General features: G+C 41.5%; 1 protein-coding gene across 1 annotated transcript in view; it reads right to left on the bottom strand.

Moving 5' to 3' along the window:
* The window catches only part of Bmcp (uncoupling protein Bmcp mitochondrial), a 122,455-nt gene extending 101,699 nt beyond the window's left edge, over window positions 1–20,756 (bottom strand). The window contains exon 1 of the mRNA XM_067151258.2: window positions 20,651–20,756. The gene's annotated coding sequence lies outside the window, so the exon portion shown is untranslated. The remainder of the gene's footprint in view (window positions 1–20,650) is intronic.
* Window positions 20,757–21,458: the final 702 nt, after the last annotated feature.

Genomic DNA, 21,458 nt, shown 5'->3' with positions numbered 1-21,458 from the left:
CACAGTAAGCGACTGTTTCCTGCACACTGCAAGGCAAATTTCGTTCTCCTTGACGTCGCCATATTCGAATACGACCATCTGACCCAGAAAGCTGGTATCTGGATTCATCGGTATAGAATACTGGAGTACAGTGTCGGAGCTTTCAGTTGACATTCTTTTGTGCATACTGCACACAGCATCTTCGGTGATGAGGGATGAACCTGGCCACTTTAAGTGGTCTCCGGGAATTGAGGTGACCTTCGTTTATTCTACTGAGAACTGTCTGTGTACTGACGACAGTCCCATGTGCATTAATTAGCTCTTTTTGTAGGTTCCTGGCTGTACGGCGGCAATTTCGGAGGGCCTCTAAACGAAGAAATCTGTCCTCAGCTGGCGTTGTTTTCCGGTTTCTCCCTGTATCAGTTCACCGTTTGACATTTTGTAGCTCTCGATATCGCTGCCACAATCTGCAGATAACTGGTTGAGACACCCCAAGTCTCTCTGCCACGTAACGCTGTGTGCGTCCTTCCTGCAAGAGGATTACTTCACGCATGACTTTTCTGGTGGTAAATGCCTTTCCATGTCTTGTGCTCTATCCTGCCTGAGCTGCTTACCAATACGACAGCTCACACAACACTGACAGACCATGCAGTACGTCAAGAACTGTGACGATATTACAGTAAAATATATTTATATAATTCGGGATCTGACCCTATTCGAGAAGTTGTATAATTAAATTACGTGCTTATATGGCACGGCTAATCTTAAATACTAAGGCGCATGGAACATTTGTCCATGTTTTCTCCTGCCCATTACGTATGAGATTATTGTGGCATATCGTCACCGAATTATTCTGAAACTTTCTCCGTGTTGCCAGTATGTGTTGTGTATGAGACGGCAGAGCGAGCTCCGACGCCCTCTATCCGCGACTTGTATAACTAGTCTTGTGTACGGACTCTTATCTCCAGAGCACACGACGATCGCAAGACGTTACCGCTCTCGCGCGGGCTACTTGGCAATGAGATTCTCTTCTGTTGGAACTGCTCTCGTGTGGGTGCCTTGAGATGTCTTTCTTATCATCTTCCAATATGGAGGATCCTCCGACTGGTGTCGGTTAAAAACGTAGTAGTATATCCCATTTAGGGATTGGTTTTGTTTTTCCTATGTTAATATCTTAAAGTAATATGTAATATTTTATTTGTTTTAAGCCTTGTTTTTTTGGTGTTTACCATTGCATAGGTCGATACCAGTAAGTTACTTTGGATATCTCATTACGATGTAAGTACTCATTTTCTGATTTTTCTTCTGTTCAAGTAATTTTATCTTTATTTGTCGTTTAATATACTTCGTGTGCTTATTGTGGTTCGATTTTTCAGGTCGGTATTCTCTTTTCTGTACGCCGTTTATGAGCCATGTGGGTAGCATTTAAATGGTATGTCTATTGTAGACCGGTAACTGTGAAATTTCTTCAGTCTCTTAAATTGTTTTACCCTTCTGATATAGTTTATTCTGATCGTTTCGTGTGTTTCCTGGTTTTAATTCCTAGATGCATGTGTTGTTGCTATTTAATTTTTTTGCGACTAGCTTGGTAATCATTGCCCGGTGTTTGGTAATTGTTTTCATTCCACTCTGGATTAATTGATATTCATGGCGCTGGTTTCGACTCCGTACTGACCGTGTGTTGGACTATGCTTTGCGTAATCACTGTTTGTCATAGGTTTTTTCTTCTTACTTAATATATTATTTTGATTATTATTAACAGTATATTAATTTTCATAAATGTTAAATTCACTTTGGTGATTATTTCCAACATACCTTAAGGTTTATATGGTTTGATTACCACTATTATTCATCAGTTCACGTTTGATAAGTTCTTATTTACCCTTATTATTTTAAAACATTCATTTACTTAAAATTTATGTCAAACACAAATATTACTTTCCAATACGTAAATTATTTTAAAATGCGTGTCTACGTATTATTCATTCATTTATACTTCGCACTGAGTTGGCTTGTTCCTAGATTATATTTAATAATGAAATATTCTAAATTGGTAGTTTCTTTTAAAATGATATTATTTCGTTGGGTTTTTGGACAGTTTGAAAGGTTTGTAATGTTCCCTATCCTTATATTTGTCACATTGTTGTATTACCTTATCTCTTCCTTGTGCAATTACGTAACTGTGGTTGTTGTTCTTGTCTGGGGATTTCTTCTTGTTTTTGCGTGGCGTCGCTGATGTGATGATTAATTGTTTTGGTCTTGAGGTGAGATCGTGTTTTACTCTCCGGGTGTGTTGACGTCTTGGGTTAATGGTCGTGCCTTGTTCTTTAACTTATATACTATGCGTTTAACATGTGTTGATTTTTTTATCCGTATGTTTTTATTTGGGGTTTGTGTTTAATTTATTTGTGTCGAAATATTTCTAATTTTGTGCTGGCTTATGTGTTAAATATTTTTCGTCGGGATGTATTTGTTTTAATTTCCCGCGATGATTTATGGATCTATGTCTCTGTCCATATCTCGGACGTATGATTGCTCCACTACGGATTGTCCTAAGACACTCAAGGTTACTCAGCCTAACAATTCGTCCCGCATTGTATGTTTCTAAATCTGATTTTATGTTTAAAGAAAAAAGAGAAGGATTTGTATGGGTAAACATTTAAATTAGTTTAAGGAGCTCCTTACATAGTCTGTTTAGTAAATTGAATATATATTTTAAATGCTATATTTATTTTAATTTCATCGTTTCCTTTTTGTTGAAAAGGATTGCATTATATTAATAAGATCTGTTTACTTTTATTTTAAGTTTTCTTTTACTTTACTAAGCTATTGAAAACTTTCGAATTTCCTTATTAAAACTTTTTAAAGCTTTTCAATTTTATTTTATATATATTTTTATCTAATTATATATTTTTGAAATCTGGTGTTATTTTTTAGGTCTGGCCCGGCATTTCCCGGGGATCTAAGCCTATTGTTTTGTTATGGGATGGTTTTTCGGCGCAGTTTGTTGCTTCCAGTTATGTATGGTAAGTTATTTACCTGAAGTGCTGTATCGTATTATTGTTGGTTTTTCCATCCTTGTCGTGCTCGTTACCTTATGGCGTTGTTTAGCTTAACGTCATTCTTTGTCATCTCGGGGTGGCGTTGCAGTTGGTAGCCTGTCGCGTGGTTCCTTTGTTGTACCTGCGCTGTATGGCTAGTAGCATAATGCTGAGCAAACACCCAAAAATAACACCGTACAAAAGTGAAGTAGTAACTAAGGTATTGTAGTCTGAGGTGAATTTTATTAATTCTTTGGTGATATTTGTTGTTTCATGTAATCATCTTACCATGGCTGGGCATTCTATCATTGACCCTTGTCTTCTGAGGAGCGCTGAACTTGCCTACGAACTCTCTACAACAGGACGTGAAATCGAAGGGACCAATGCAGACAAGATTGAAAGGCTCTTGGAATTCGCCCATTTACCCATTACTCTACCTGACCTGGAGCAGCAGTCGATTGGTGAATCGATGACTATTATTGTTAACGCCACTGAAGTATTAAGTGACATAATTAATTCATTGGTCCTGTTGAAAAGATATGAAGCTAGAACCGAGCACTACTTGAATCGGATCAAGGATCTGTTAATGTTAAATCTTGATACAAATCTTCTTCGAAAGATTTCTGAGTTGTTCACTAAAGCCATCGCGTGATGTACATGCTGTCGAAATGTTTGTTGATGTCCAAACGCTTACCCTGACCGATGTTGATACCCAGGCGTGTAGGGTCGAGTCAATGCATCCAACACTTGTCTTTCTGGTACCTTGTCTCTCCAAAATGGAAGTCAATGTCAAGGGTGTGTACCTTCTAACTCATTTGTCGTGCCTCGTCCTGTCTTAGAATTGTTCAATAATTTACCGGATTTCTCTGTAGATTTGATTGAATATACTATTTGATTATTAAGGTTCTGGATTGAGCTGTTAGATACGGCTAATGTTTTTGAATTAACCTGAATTAATGTTTTCCGGGTCTGCTTCCCTCACTCTCAGGGTATGTTAAAGGACGAGTTACGTGATGCCATTGCTGAACGTGTCACCGTGTAAGACTTTCATGATACGATTCTGAATAAATAAATCCCCTGGACTGCTCAGCAATCTCTCATACAAATTTGTTGCTTTAGGAGACAATCATTAAATGAAAAGTTGTCAAATTATAAAAAAGACGTAAAGTACTACTGTAAGGTCTTCAGGCAATCCATACCTAAACTTAATTGGGTTAGTCATTAGTAAAGGGCGTGTCCCCGTAGTACCGTTCTTACATGTGCTTCACACCCAGATCTGTAACCCTAAAAAAACTCGAAGTAGCCTGTGTTGAAGCAGAGAGTGTTCGTTATGAAGATTCGTGTCGTGTGGTGGATGTACTTTCACCGCTTCTTTATCGTCCTAGTGGTCCTCGGGTCTTACCTCCAGCTGTTAAACCTCTTAAGAAATGTTATGCGTGTGGCGCTAGGAATCATCTTCGGGACAAGTGACCTAGCCTGAAACAGTCCTCTACCTCTAACGATAAAACCAACTCCAATTTTGCCTGTTTCATTTCTGGATCTAAACAACATGGCAAATGTTCTTGCCCAAATAATTCCAATCCTCAGACAAATTTCGCTCAGAATCAACAAAGTAGATGACTATCCGATACTAGAGAAACTGTGTGTTTTTCACCATTGTCAAATAATTACATGAACCTTGTTAACCCGCCTACTGATGTAATGTGTCATGTTGATTATCAATGTATTTCTGTCAATGTAGGCCTATGTGTTAACTTGTATGCCAGGACAGGTGAAAATATAGTATTATGTTCAATGTTGATACTGTTACATATATGCAGTATATGCTCCTCTTAAAACAGCCGTCTCAAGAGGTATGAATTTGAATTCCCCGCTAACTGCAAAATGGGCTGTTACTAGTCAGCTGTTGATGAGACATGCTTGGCTTTATACAAGTCGCTAGCAATTTTCGCTTGCATTTCCGCGTAAAGCTGTGGCATATGCGCCTGGAACACATCGCAGAGGGTATGACATATGGTTGTTCCAACCTAGATATTCTAAGCATAATAAGGCCAATTCAGTCGCTCGTCTGTAACGAAAACATGACGCATTTTTATTACTTGCATCTGATAAAGTACGGCGTGATGGAAGTTCGTATCGAGGGTTTAATTTACGTAAGAACGTTTTAAAAACTATCTCCTCCACAACGTACAAAGTTATTTATCAGTTGCCACGAATAGAGGCAAATAGTGGTCTAAGTTTTTCTTTTCCGCAGTGTTACGATATTATACTGCAACAGGGACGTCGTTACGTCTACAAGATCGTGAAGTCACTTCATCAAGATTCTCGTTGTGGGTATTTTTCACAGGTCCAGATATTCCACCACCGTGAAATAAAACTTACAACACGTTTTGCGGATTTGTTTTCCTTCACATACTTTAAACAATGCCAGGCGGCTTTCTTGGCATTTAATCAGTGTTCTAGTAACCTACACACCGAGCGAGTGGCTGCGCTGCTTGCTGCGCTATCAGCTTTCATTCGGAGGTTCGAACCCAACTGTCGGCATCCCTGAAGATAGTTTTTTTTTTCATTTTCACTCCAAACAAACGCTGGGACTGTACCTTAATCAAGGCTATGGTCGCTTCCTTCTCCCTCCTATACCATCGTCGCCATAAGAACTATCTGAATCGGTGTGATATAATGGAAATTGTTAAAAAAATAAGTAACTGACAAATTATACACTAACGATAAATGAGAAAGTTCGTATTTTCATATTTCATACATACGCCTTCTTCATACGTGTAACGCAGTATTTACCATGTCGCTAGCCTGTCTGCTCCGCACTACTACTACAAATGCAAGCGAGTACACACGCAGTACTGTTCCTCCCTCTCTCACCGTCCGGAGCAAGGAATGGTTCCTGAGAAGAGATATAAAAGTATGGTTTTATACTGTTGAATTGATAAACGTGTTGTTTTAAACCGTTTAAAACTCTGTAAGAATACTGTAGTAGGAATGGTTCTTTTCAAGCCAGTGTTACGCTAACTGCTATACCGTACAGTAATATGTTCTGCATAAGCATCAGGGGCTATCATACTGGAATGTACGGAATGAATCCATAAACACCGAGAAACCAGGTCACAGATCTATATAAAGCCAGACAGTGCTGATACACCTCACGTTACGTTACGCTGAGGCTGAGCTATCTTACGCAATCAAACCGAATAGTTTAGTTAGTGGAATGTGTCCTCGGTCAAAGGTATAGAATATATTCGGTTTAAGGTAAGTTGGCGGTAAGGCAGAGGCAACATGTAAATATTGTAAAACTAAATATAATAACGCCCTGGCGTCACGATTAAAAGAAAATCTTATCAGATGTGGTCTTTGCCCTAGTGTGTTAAACGGATAGCTTCGGATGATGCATCGCAAGTAAAGAGGATAAAAAGTCTGAAAATAATGAGCTGCAGAACACTGAAGTATCAAGGACAGCGTCTCAGTGGCGTATACTGAGGGCTACCAAGGCTATCAGTGAAGCCCAAGCCTCAAATGAGAACGACGGAAATCTAAATCTTATTATAATGCAAACATCTAACACATTCTTCTATTTACAAAACTTGAACGCATTGAGAAAGAACGTCACTCGTATTTCTGAGAGCAAGGCATCGGAGACTAACATCGCAGCCCAGGCCTTCGGCTCACTCCCCTCGACCCACCGCGCGAGGCTTGCGGGTGAATGTCGGAATGGTGCGGGGAACGAGGGGATACTAACCTTGACCTGTGCTAGGCTTCGGTCCGTCAAATCGCCGCCGCTAACGAGAGAGAGACAGCGGTGGAAAGAGAAGGCCCAAAGACTCGGAAGTTCTCCGGAAGTGTCCGAATTGATGGGATTCACACGTGTTGTACAGTATCACGAGTTAGTTTTTGCAGGACATCTTATCGGTTGCTTATAGTTGGAAATTATTGGTATATTTCAGTTGATCTCAGAACAATTTTAGTTTATCTGAAGTTATAGTGTTTAACGTGACTGTGACTTTGTGATGGCTGAACCGTGTGTAAGTTGTTGGATGAACCATTCTCGCAACTGAAATGTGAAGATAAATTGCTGATGATTAAAAATAGTAAGCCTACCCCACCTCTTACTCAGTTACAGTGTGAACAGGAGGCGAAAAACAATAATCCATACAAAGGCTATTTCAACTTAAGTATGAAAAGTATATGTGGTTATGTGGCTCATGCGAACTTCACAAACTTTATTGTTGGCCATGCTTATTGTTTGCAACTGAGAAAATAATAATAATAATAATAATAATAATAATAATAATAATAATAATAATAATAATAATAATAATAATAATAATAATGTCCGCCTCTGTGGTGTAGTGGTTAGTGTGTTTAGCTACCACCCCCGGAGACCCGGGTTCGAATTCCGAATCTGCAACGAAATTTGAAAAGTGGTACGAGGGCTGGAACGGGGTCCACTCAGCCTCGGGAGGTCAAATGAGTAAATGAGGGTTCGATTTCTACCTCAGCCATCCTCGAAGTGGTTTTCCGTGGTTTCCCACTTCTCCTCCGGGCAAATACCGGGTTGGTAGCTAACTTAAGGCCACGACCGCTTCCTTCCCTCTTCCTTCTCTATCCCTTTCGATCCTCCCATCCCCCACAAGGTATCTGTTCAGCATAGCAGGTAAGGCCGCCTAGACGAGGTACTGGCCCCCTTCCCAGTTGTATCCCCGACCCAAAGTCTCACGTTCCAGGACATTGGCCTTGAGTGTAGAGGTGGGATCTCTCGCTGAGTCCGAAGGAAAAACCAACCCTGGAGGAAAAACGGATTAAGAAAGAAATAATAATTAATTTTAATTTCGTGTGGCTATTTCAAGCCGAGTGCAGCCCTTGTAAGGCAGACCCTCCGATGAGGGTGGGCGGCATCTGCCATGTGTAGATAACTGCGTGTTACTGTGGTGGAGGATAGTGTTATGTGTGGTGTGTGAGTTGCAGGGATGTTGGAGACAGCACAAACACCTATTGGAATTAACCAAGGAAGATTAAAATCCCCGACCCGGCCGGGAACCGAACCCAGGACCCTCTGAACCGAAGGCCAGTACGCTGACTATTCAGCCAACGAGTCGGACAGAAATAATAATAATAATAATAATAATAATAATAATAATAATAATAATAATAATAATAATAATAATAATAATAATAATACATAGCCTCTGAAAAGACTTGATGGTGACCTGATGAAATGAATGGTGAAGACGTTATAAGCACCCAGCCCCCGAGCTAGGGGAATTAAAAGTACGAGGAGGCTCATTCTTTAGCTACCATCTACATTGATCAGGTGTTGAGTATTGGCAGTAGCAGAGGCTAGGGCTTGTGAACCATTCTTAACACAGCAGGCTACTCCGATGGCTATTAGCTGCAGCTCAAAACCCTTAAGGCTTGACGTTCACTAAACCAACTATCGAAAATGGGTAACCTAAGTCTAGTGATAGCCCATGTCTTGATTGTAGCATACGCCACTGCAGCGTCGTCATGTACGCTATTATCCATGCCTTCTGGTCCTTCTCTCAGTGAACAATTCACGGCAGATTAGCCACAACTCTCTTCATCCGAGCATAAGAATACCCATCAAGCTACTGATTGTAACTTTGACGAAACTGTTACCAGGGCTATATGCTTCAGCTGTTCCACTGTCTATGCTGAGTTCGAAAAATAGGGCCTGGCTATAAGCCTCCAAGTCACCACCTGCTTAGCACATATATTCTGTCCGCCGAATATTATCATGTGAAGATCTTTGTCACAAATAAATTGGATTGTTCAACTGCTCTTGCACTGATTTCGGATCGATGGACTGAGGTATCAGGCAATAATGACGTGAAGCTTATCGTGGCAACACCTCAACCAATATTCCATAAAAGTATAAGACCTGGTGAGGAAAGTAACCATATGTCAGTTTGGACACCCCCTCGGTGCGCTATGCCGCGCTCCACACCTGGCCTGTTTGTGAAAATAAGTATAAAAAGAATAAATATATAGTTGATATTAATAATAATAAAAATGGTGGAGTTTTAACTGTATTGTGGGTGCGGTTGTGTGTAATATGGTTAATCATAACGTTATTGACCGTATTGACCATGGCTGGGTGTTAGTAAAAGTTTCTAAATTGCTTTAGAGTCAGCGGTAAGGGCAAGGCTCGGGTGGTCACCCATCCAAACCTTAGCCACGCCCGATGTTACTTTGGTTTAACCGGGCCTTACCGCTGGATTGTTTTGCTAGAATAATTTTTATTCATGAGTATCGGCTGTTTGAAGTACTTTGAATTTAGAAAAAAACAGCATATGAAGGAAGTTGCAGCTTTTTGAATATCCGCCTCGACTTCCGGTTGTTTCCAGTGCTTCTTTAATTGTGGTGGTCTGTGCTTTGGCTGTATTAGGATGTAGGTGGACTTGATAGGGTAGAAGGTTGCTTTTAGGAAGTGACTGGTATAGGTAGACCACACATCTCGTGGGATAAGAGGGTCGAGACCCAATCCCGTGAGCAATTTTAGCCCTTCGGCCTTTCGGGCAACTTTCGATGAGGTTTCTAACTAGACTGCATAGGTGTTATGAGGTGGTACTTTTGATAACGGAATCGCACTGGTCAGGATGTGACCTGCACACGACTGGTAAAGGGAAACTTCACAGTATATTACTTCTAAAGTAATTGAAGTTATTAGTGAAATAGGTGCGGAGAGGTTCGTAGCAGCGATCACAGACAATGCGCGAAATGCGCGTGCTGCGTGAAAAATAGTAGAGGAGCAATGTACACAAACAACCTGCATAGGCTGTGCAGCACATATAATATTTAATCTACTATTAAGGGACATAATGTCACTGAGAGCGCTGCGAGAGTGCTTCCATCTAGCGAAGGAAATAGTAAAATTCTTTAAGGATTTCCATGTCCTCCAGGCTTTATTGAAAACCAAGAGGAACTTGGTCATCGGGCATACCTCTGTGACACTAAAGCTTCCATCACCAACCCTGTGATTTGTTTGGACAGTTTACTTATGAATAAAGATGCTGTGTTCCGTACGCAGGGTTGAATCCGATAATGCTGTACTTTCGGATGTACATGAATGGTGTGTTTGCATTTCTAGGGAAGTACACACTGTAGTCGTAGAATGTAATACACTTTCTCCAGTACACAAATCTTCCATTAAATATGCTGTGAACCTGAGGCACAAGTTTGAATGTAAAGCTATTCATGCTGCGGAAAATATGTTGGATTCCCGTCTTAAGGGGGAACTCTCAGCCAGGAGGAGGAAACACAGGCTCTAGACTCCATCACAACAACGAATGAAGTATTGGGATATGATAGCGGCATTATTATGGGAAATTTGGCAGCCGAGAGGTTTGTACAACAGAATTATTTATGGACTGCAGAAAAACATGTATCTCCTTCTGTATGGTGGAAAGGCTTATGAACTAAAAAAAAAACCTAGGTTCATTTGCTTCTAAAATTTTGAATGTACCACCTTTCTCAGCAGTAAGTGACCACAATTGGTCCGCTCACGGAAGAATTCGCACTCCAGAAACAGACTGTCTCCAGGTACAGCAAAAAAAAAAAAAAAACCTGGTTTGTATTTAGTAGAACCTCGGGTAGTCTACATGGGTGACACATATGTCATCGAAACATTCCAGTCATCGTGCGAAGACGAATCTGACTAATATTATGATTAGAGACGACCAGACATTATTATTTTTTGTTTGTTCCGAAGATTAATTGGCGATTTCTTTGTTTTTGTGCTTTTTCAATGAAAATTATGCCTTTATACTTTGCTATCATGTACAGTAGCCTATATGAGGTAAACGTTTGATAATGTTGTCTTATAATAACAACTTCTGTTCTTAATATTTCAAGTATGGTTTGCACACAATTTTGAGTTATATATCGAATAATAATGCATTTCTATATTTTGGACTATAGAATGTATTTAAAAATTAAAACACTCATTTTAACAGTTATTAGGTGTTATTTTTCTTTACGCGCATTGAAATTGCCAATCTAACCAATTACACCATTTGTACCCATTTGTACGGTTTAAAACCAAGGTTGTCGTATTTGACCAAATATACCTAACTGGATTTAAACATCGTCGCAACTCTATTCCTGAAAGAAACTGAAATCCAAACAAGATCAAGAATAAACCATCCTAGAGAGTATCATATAAACAGAAATACTTCAGGAGCTGTAGATAAAGCAGACACGTCCTTATCTTCACAGACGGATCGAAAACGCAAAACAATGTCGGAGCAGGAATGGTAGTCGAGAAAAACTCGAAGGAAATCTTCATTGAAATAAAAAGGTTACATATTAATTGCTCGCTATTCCAAGCCAAACTATTAGGCTATTCTGCTATTATGCTATTCATGCTGACTCAAAAGCTGCAATTTTTGCCGTAGCCGATAAGAAAACTACACATCCTCTCGCTACTCATATCAGAGAAAAACTTATTACCCTCAACAAAACGAACAAGATTACTCTTCACTGGATTAAAGGACACACAGGGCTTCGGGGGAACGAGAGAGCTGACTGTCTTGCCAAGATTGCTGCCAGCAATAAATCTACAATAGACTACAAATCACCACCTCTAAATTATGCCAAACAAATATTAACTGAATACTGTACAACAATTTGGAACTCCATATATACGGTACCAGCTCCGAAGATTCCTTCCATACAAAATTATTCATTCCTAATATACCACACAGCCTGCCCTCATCTATCTGGCCCAACTTAATAACCACCCAGTTTATTACAAATCATGGTCGCTTTAAATCCTATTTCCATAAAATGAACATAAGGATTCACCACACTGCAGCTGCCCGGAAAAATCTCCACAGACTGCTCGACACCTGTTGACTGAATATGTAATAATAATAATAATAATAATAATAATAATAATAATAATAATAATAATAATAATAATAATAATAATAATAATAATAATATACCGTTTGAAATTTTATAGTTCTCGGTCATGACCTCACGAAATGGATTTGAAAAGGGAGTAGACAGAAATAGGCTTCCATTACACTACATCAATAGCTCGCAGAAACACCGTATTTTCTTTCTTTCTTTCTTTCTTTCTTTCTTTCTTTCTTTCTTTCTTTCTTTCTTTCTTTCTTTCTTTCTTTCTTTCTTTCTTAATCCGTTTACTCCAGGGTTGGTTCTTCCCTGAGATACAGTGAGGGATCCAACATCTACCGCCTCAGGGGCAGTGTCCTGGAGCGTGGGACTTTGTGTCGGGGGGATACAACTGGGGAGGCCAAGCGGCCTCACATGCTATGGTTTGTGAGGGGGTGGGGAATTGGAAGGGATAGACAAGGAAGAGGGAATGAAGCGGCCGTGGCCTTAAGTTAGGTACCATCCTGGCATTTGTCTGGAGGAGAAGTAGGAAACCACCGAAAACCATTTCGAGGGAGGCTGAGGTGGGAATCGTTTCCCTCTACTCAGTTGACCTCCCTAGCCAGAATGTACCTTGTTCCAGCCCTCGTACCACTTTTCAAATTTCGCGGCATATACGGGAATCAAACCCTACTCTCCGGAGGTGGCAGCTAATCACACCAACCACTACACCACAGAGGTGTACAACACCGTACTTTTACGCACGTAAACTCACGTCCTCGTCCTAAGGTGGTGCAATTTGTTGCAAGAACATCCTTAATGAAAATGAGCTGCACGTACCGTTTTAACCACATACCAGCCGTCATGCCAATCTTAAATTTCTGGCAGCATCGGAAATCAAGCCCGGATCCCCCAGGAAGGCAGCTAGTAGCGCTAACCGTTCGTTACAGAGGTGGATCATATTATAAATACAGACACGTAATATAAATATTTATTGGCAACTTAGAGTGATTCTGATTTCTGATGGTAAACATGCGGCTTCAAAATTAGAAATTTTAATTGGTCCTTTAATTGGTTCCTTTTTATCGGAAAATGTTCCTCTAATATTTTCCCCTTCTTGTATGTCTCTTTCCCAACGTTTGAAATGCGAGATCGAGACCATTCACAGGGTTGATCAGTACGCGAGGTGACTTGTTCTGAGTAAACTGCGTAAATAACAGCTGAAATATGCTTACATTTCTCTGACGGAGGGCATTCACGGAAACAATCATTTGCCTTTATGGTTATGTTTAAAATTAATCACCTCCACAGCAGCATTAATCTACGCTAAAATTATATCGTATTAGTCGTAGACCAAAGGTATTTTTCTGAAGACAGAATGTGTACATGAACATTAATCTCATTATCATCACTCAGGGGCATATCAAAGGGAGGGCGGGGGGTACTGGGGTTAGAACCCATGGAAATTTTACAAAAGAAAGTAAACAGAAACTGACAAAAATTGAGAGACATAATTGTAAAACCAATAGATCTGTTAAATCTATTTTCTAAGAAGCTTCGAAAGTTGGATTTTAGGTTGTAAACTGAACATACCATTCGCTGTAAAACTGTTGACCTTGATCGTATTGTTCTTGTTCTGTAAGATTTTGTAGTGTACTGCAATCTGAATATCAAAATAATTCACGTGTATCAGTGCCCTTTTGACAAGATTTGCATGCGCGTACGGTACCGCGCACACACACAAGCATCTTCATTGTGTTCTATCATCATTTTGTAACTATAACACCCCCCTCCCCTCCCCAACGTTCGATTCTGGTTATGCTACTGCAATGTCACTAATGAGTTAACCCGGCGTGAATGCTGAACCTAGGGTGATACACACAAGCATCTTCATTGTGTTCTATCATCATTTTGTAACTATAACACCCCCCTCCCCTCCCCAACGTTCGATTCTGGTTATGCTACTGCAATGTCACTAATGAGTTAACCCGGCGTGAATGCTGAACCTAGGGTGATACAAAGCGACCCTAGCGGTACTGATGAAACTTCATGGAACATAAATTTTAGCACAGAACTGTTTGTATTTCCCGACCTTGTACAACAAAGTAGGCACCGGTCTCCAAAATTGAGCTTTTCTGTCAGTGAGACTCTCAGAAAAACAATTTGTTGATACTGATTAATTTTCCTTTAAAAACCTGGAATGAAATTGCATGGAAAGTACATTGCCCGAGAAAGCAGTTTCTTGGTACCGGTATAGTCTTTTGTCATTACCCAAGCGGTACCCGAATAATACCCAGGTAAACCGTGATCAACCCATTTTCCTTGATTTATCCGATAGATGGTGGAATTTGATTAATGGCAATCGTTCATTTTGTCACCGGGCTTAGTCCGGGAAGACTTTGTTCGGAGATTCCTTCATATCCCGAGGAAAGTGACGCAATCTCTTACTAAGCCTTTGACGTCAAGGAAATTGTCAGTCCCATGAAATCATCCGACGATATTAAGCAGCTGATAAGGCATCTTAAATAAGGGTTATCTCGTTGGACAAATATTCAGTGTTGACATTACTGTTAGTTAAGCTCAGGGTGTTGAACTGTACAATTTAAAACTGAATATTTAATGAGGAAGTCATGAACAATTTGCAGGAACTCGAAAATAAATTAGGGAAATAAGTAGAATGTTCAGTTTCTTTATTGGGCTAACTTTCACCATAGAAGACATGTTACGCGATTCATTCTCTCATTGTGCTGGAAAACTAATGATTCACTTTTTTACGTTTCTGTGCAATTTACATACATACATACATACACAAGGAAAACATGAAATGGCGTATGGCTTTTAGTGCCGGGAGTCTCCGAGGACAAGTTCGGCTCGCCAGGTGCAGGTCTTTTGATTTGACACCCGTAGGCGACGATGATGAAGACAACACATACACCCAGCCCCCGTGCCAGCGAAATTAACCAATGATGGTTAAAATTCCCGACCCTGCCTGGAATCGAACCCGGGACCCCTCTGACCAAAGGCCAGCACGCTAACCATTTAGCCATGGAGCCCGACATACACAAGGAATTGGCTGCATAATTTGGATCACGTAGATGTGAGATTGCATTCCCATGTTCACACCAGGCAAATTCTGGGACTGTACCTCAATTAAAGCTACGGCCGCTACTTCGCAATCCTAGCCCTTTCCTATCCTTACATGGCCGAAAATGTTCAATGTGTTAGTGCGACGTTATTATTATTATTATTATTATTATTATTATTATTATTTTTTGCTAGTTGCTTTACGTTGCACCGACACAGATAGGTCTTATGGCGACGATGCGACAGGAAAGGCCTAGGAATGGGAAGGAATCGGCCGTGGCCTTAATTAAGGTACAGCCCCAGCATTTGCCTGGTGTGAAAATGGGAATCCACAGAAAACCATTTTCAGAGCTGCCGACAGTGGGGTTCGAACCCACTATCTCATAGCTGCGCGTTCCTAACCTCACGGCCAACTCGCCCGGTAGTGCGACGTTAAACCACCAGCAAAAAAAAAAAAAAAAAAAAAAAAAAAAAAAAAAAAAAAAAAAAAAAAAAAAAAAGAGAGAGAGAATTGTGGGAACCTGAGTCGATAGATCTGACTCGGTAAAGAACACATTTTCAGGGCAAAATACAGGTACTACAGAGCATCTTAAAGATCGATAATAATCCAAGCGATGTTATACACACAGCATAACAATTAGTAGTACTAGGTCCGCCTCCGTAGCGTAAAGGTTACCACTAATAGCTGTCATCCTCGGGGGCCCGGGTTCGATTCCCGATACTATCAAAAATTTAAATTGGCAGGAGGACAGGTATGTGGTTAAAATGGCACATGCTGTTCACCTCCGTTAGGGGTGTGCCTGAAAATAGCTGTACCACCTTAGGAAGAGGACGCGAATTTACTTATTGTAGTAGTAATATAATTAATTTTCGTTGTTCATCAGTAATGGGAAACCTGTACATTCTATATTATTGTTCTCGGCATTTCTATTTGAAATACCAGATTCAGCGTCAAGTTTTCATTTCGGGCCGATGGTCTGAATTTTGGAGTTAGATTCATGGCTTCATATCCACTGCTTCAGAGTGAAGCGATTTAATTTCGCCTCTCCGATACCTTGGTGATGTCGCCGCGGAGCATCCTGACAGTGCGATTAAGTAGTTAAAGATAATCTTTCGCAAATCGTACTGGCATCTTATAAAGTAGGTTCCACTAAATGAATGAGTTGCAAGACTGATAGCTTATCGGCTGACTATTGAACAGCATATTTCTGTGTGCTGTACCCATCCCGAAATAAAGAAACGGAGCGGACTCTTGTACTGAAGAAACATCGTCTAACTACGTAAAGCTCGTCCCGTGCTATGACCTCATAGTGATCTCGTACGTGTATCTGAATGACTACCACCGTGAAAGCATCTTTCTCCGCTTTCCACCCTACCTCCCTCTCCCTCGAAAGAATTACCGCCGAAATACTTATAAATTAATATACACCTCGTTCTTGTTAAAATGTTACCTTGTTCAGTAAACGGCAATGGTTAGCCGGTTGGAGTCCCGTTGGTGAAAACAAATTTTACCGTCAGAATGTTGGCTGGCAGGATAGGATAGGTGGTAGAATACAATTTCCAACCATTAGATGCGTGACAACATTTTAGAGGAGTGAGGGCAAATGGACGCTGTTGATGGTAATTCGTCCGTTGGATGGCGACGTTAAACCTTGGTGTTATTCGACAGGAGTAGGCTATGTGCCGATTCCAGGTTTCACCCATTCCCTATCTCTCTCGCACCAAGAGGCGCAAGTCAAATAGAAAGACCTATACCAGGAGACCCGAACACGTCTTCCAACAGTCCCGGCACTGAATGCCATACGCTAAATAGGCCTAAATAATAATAAGTAGCAATTGGACATAATTTTTCAAAGTGCGGTGTGTCGTTATGAAAATGAAAATCCACAGCCTGTCTCATTATGTTGGCAAAAAATAGGAATGTTAACTCTTGCCCTTCAAAATTTGATGTCCTAGGTCGCAATGTTATGTGACTTACGGGGTAAGACGATCTTCGGTAGGAATATACACTGACTGACAGAGCAAATGCAACACCAAGAAGGAGTGGTCAGAACTTTATGCCAATTGCAGGGTAGACTGACGTCACTGAGGTATGCTCATGATGTGAAATGCGCCGCTGTGCTGCGCACGTAGCGAACGATAAATGGGACACGGCGTTGGCGAATGGCCCACTTCGTACCGTGATTTCTCAGCCGACAGTCATTGTAGAACGTGTTGTCGTGTGCCACAGGACACGTGTATAGCTAAGAATGCCAGGCCGCCGTCAACGGAGGCATTTCCAGCAGACAGACGACTTTACGAGGGGTATGATGATCGGGCTGAGAAGGGCAGGTTGGTCGCTTCGTCAAATCGCAGCCGATACCCATAGGGATGTGTTCACGGTGCAGCGCCTGTGGCGAAGATGGTTGGCGCAGGGACATGTGGCACGTGCGAGGGGTCCAGGCGCAGCCCGAGTGACGTCAGCACGCGAGGATCGGCGCATCCGCCGCCAAGCGGTGGCAGCCCCGCACGCCACGTCAACCGCCATTCTTCAGCATGTGCAAGACACCCTGGCTGTTCCAATATCGACCAGAACAATTTCCCGTCGATTGGTTGAAGGAGGCCTGCACACAGCATAGACGTGCACGCCTGGCATGGTGCCGGGCTAGAGCGACTTGGATGAGGGAATGGCGGAACGTCGTGTTCTCCGATGAGTCACGCTTCTGTTCTGTCAGTGATAGTCACCGCAGACGAGTGTGGCGTCGGCGTGGAGAAAGGTCAAATCCGGCCGTAACTGTGGAGCGCCCTACCGCTAGACAACGCGGCATCATGGTTTGGGGCGCTATTGCGTATGATTCCACGTCACCTCTAGTGCGTATTCAAGGCACGTTAAATGCCCACCGCTACGTGCAGCATGTGCTGCGGCCGGTGGCACCTCCGTACCTTCAGGGGCTGCCCAATGCTCTGTTTCAGCAGGATAATGCCCGCCCACACACTGCTCGCATCTCCCAACAGGCTCTACGAGGTGTACAGATGCTTCCGTGGCCAGCGTACTCTCCGGATTTCTCACCAATCGAACACGTGTGGGATCTCATTGGACGCCGTTTGCAAACTCTGCCCCAGCCTCGTACGGACGACCAACTGTGGCAAATGGTTGACAGAGAATGGAGAACCATCCCTCAGGACACCATCCGCACTCTTATTGACTCTGTACCTCGACGTGTTTCTGCGTGCATCGCCGCTCGCGGTGGTCCTACATCCTACTGAGTCGATGCCGTGCGCATTGTGTAACCTGCATATCTGTTTGAAATAAACATCAATTATTCGTCCGTGCCGTCTCTGTTTTTTCCCCAACTTTCATCCCTTTCGAACCACTCCTTCTTGGTGTTGCATTTGCTCTGTCAGTCAGTGTACAAATGACCGTATGATCTCACTATTTACTAACAACGTACCTCAGTGACGTAGACACAATCATTCTTCTTCTGTTCTTAAGACAGCAGGTACGATCTTCGATGAAGTTTATGACATTGGGGTTGTAATGTCGTTTACTTCCACTACGTTAAAATGCACGACATAATTCTAATTTACTATTATTATTATTATTATTATTATTATTATTATTATTATTATTATTATTATTATTATAATTATTGGGGGTGTGATTAGCTCAGTGGCTTGAATTCCCGCCCGGAAGTTTGAGGTTCGAAACCCAGTCGATCCCGGATTGAGATTTTCATCTCAAAAATCACGTGGCGTCAGGAAGGACAGCTAAATCAGAAAGTGATGGAATCAGCTAGAGGGAAGAATATTCTGGACGTGGTGCTGGTAAAACCAGATGAGATCTATAGAGAAACCGAAGTAACAAATGGTATTAGTGGTCACGCAGCTATTATTGGCGTAGTTAAATGTTATAGAAAGGAAGGTCGTAACAGTTATGGCTGACAATACAGGCATGAGGGAGTTTTTATAAAGTAACTATGATAGGTGGAAAACGGTAAATAAAAATGTAAGCAGACTCTGGGATGGGTGTAGAGCAATTGTGAGGAATATGGAAACAGGTACGTACCTTTAAATGTGGTAAGGAATGGTAAAAACCAACTACATTATAACAGACAAGTAAATAGACTAAGAAGGAGGTGTAGGTTGGAAAGAAATAGATAGTACGTTTACATGGGGATTGAGATCGATTTGAGTACACTTACCGTATTGAATACGATCCCCGTTTACATGTAGTAGGCTATTTGAGTATCGTATTGAATCCCCAGGCAACATCGACGTATACAGACGATGCAGAATTGTAGTAAAATCGATATCACCTCTTAGAATTTAAAAACGCCAAATGAAGTAGAAGCCCAGGAGATAACTTTCAGTTTTGAAAGTAGGTATGTGTGGTATTCCAAATGTAATTGGTGCAATAGATAGAACGCACATTCCAATTTTACCCCCAACAGAAGATTATCGTGATTTTCTTAATCGCCAGGGCTGGCCGTCTTATAATATGATTGCAGTTGCTGATCGTTTATACAGGTAAATATATTTACTGACTTATTATGTTTGTTATTTCGACAGAATATTAATGATGATGATTTTGTCAGAACAAACATGGAGTGTGTGCGCAGTCGTTTTCAATACGATCTCAGTACGATCCGCGTTTACATGGTACTCAATTCGAACCGAGTACGATACGATTCCACATTTTACCGTATCGACATTGAGACTCAATCCGAACTGAGTCCCCTTTTACATGGCGTTTTCAATATGGGAAGTGTACTCAGATCGATCTGAATCCTGCATGTAAACGTACTAAGAGTTAGAAATGGCTATGGAAGAAAGGAGAAAATGAAGGAACTTACTAGGAAATTGAATCTAGCGAAGAAGTCAGCTAAGGATAACATGATGGCAAGCAGACAGCTGGAACTTTGAGATCACCGCATGTTTCATAATGTGTGAGTCCTTGGAGGATATCTTGTATATGGATTGGAGACCGCCGAAATGTACCATTTAAAAACTTTTTTTTTTTTTTTGCTAGGGGCTTTACGTCGCTCCGACACAGATAGGTCTTATGACGACGATGGGATAGGAAAGACCTAGGAGTTGGAAGGAAGCGGCCGTGGCCTTAATTAAGGTACAGCCCCAGCATTTGCCATTTGCCTGGTGTGAAAATGGGAAACCACGGAAAACCATCTTCAGGGCTGCCGATAGTGGGATTCGAACCTACTATCTCCCGGATGCAAGCTCACAGCCGCGCGCCTCAACGCGCACGGCCAACTCGCCCGGTCCATTTAAAAACAAAATTACAATTTGCTTTACGTCACACGGACACAGATAGGTCTTTTGGCTACGATGGTATAGGGAAGGAAGCGACCGTGGCCTTAATTAAGGTAAGGTAGACTTGTGTGAAAATGGGAAATCACGGAAAACCATCTTCAGGCTGCCAATAGTGGGGTTCGAACCCACTATCTCCCGAATGCAAGCTGATAGCTACGTGAACCAAAACGTGCAGCCACTTGCCCGGTGTGTACCATTTATTAATAGAGATATGCATATTGACGATTTGTTGAATGACGATAGAAATGAGTGATATTTACCCCTAGCTGAAATTGAATGCCTAACCATATTTGGTGCAAATTAAAGTAACTCGCCTTCCCTCTGTTCAAAGTGGCCTAGACAACAAAACTCAATAGAGCTGCTAATCTTACCTGCTGAGCTGAGGTGTGAACTTGGATACGGTGAAGGAGAGGTTCTCAGTACCACGACTTCTTCGCGTTCTTCAGAATGCTACACTGAGCCACAGCTTCTTTTTCTTCCCCTTCTTCCTCTTCTGCTATGATTGTGTTTCATCATGGAAACCATTGCTATAGTTACTCCACAGCATCTGCGTACGTAATTATCTATCGCATGTCAACTGTTATCTCTGGGGGAGCAAATGCAGTGACTGACCTTTCATGAAATGTGACGCTCGCTTTATCTTTGTTTCGTCATTCTCGGGATCAGTATACTTCCAGTACGGTATAGCTTCTACTACACGGTTATCTAAACGGAAATTAAGTATTAAACTGGATGTACTTTGCAAGGAACTTCATCTTGTGCCGTATCCGCTTAGCGAACGTTGGCGATATGCTGCTCGAAACAGTTCGAAGGTGGATTCTCCATACCAGACTTTCAGATTCTTTAGCCAAGATGTTGTTCTAGCGGGGCTGCTTGCCATCGATCTTACCTTGTATGATGATGTCCAGAAAATTATTATTATTTTTTTTTGATGTCGCATATAGTGGCGTATGGTGAGTCTAAGACGTGGGCTACCACTAGACTTAGGTTTCTCTTTGCGATGGTTGGTTTAGTGAACGTCAAGCCTTTTAAGAGTTTTAAGCTGCAGCCAATAGCCAACGGAGAAGCCTACTCTGTTGCCTACGCTGCTTCACAAGCTACTGCCCTGGCCTCTGCTACTGTCAATACTCAACACCTGATAAGAGGAGATGGTAGCCTAAGGTTTAGCAAATTAAAGTC

The sequence above is a fragment of the Anabrus simplex genome, chromosome 7 (genome assembly GCF_040414725.1).
Source record: "Anabrus simplex isolate iqAnaSimp1 chromosome 7, ASM4041472v1, whole genome shotgun sequence".
In the NCBI taxonomy this organism is placed as follows: domain Eukaryota; kingdom Metazoa; phylum Arthropoda; class Insecta; order Orthoptera; family Tettigoniidae; genus Anabrus; species Anabrus simplex.
Note: the sequence above shows the minus strand (reverse complement) of the source record. Positions and strands in the feature narration are given on the sequence as shown.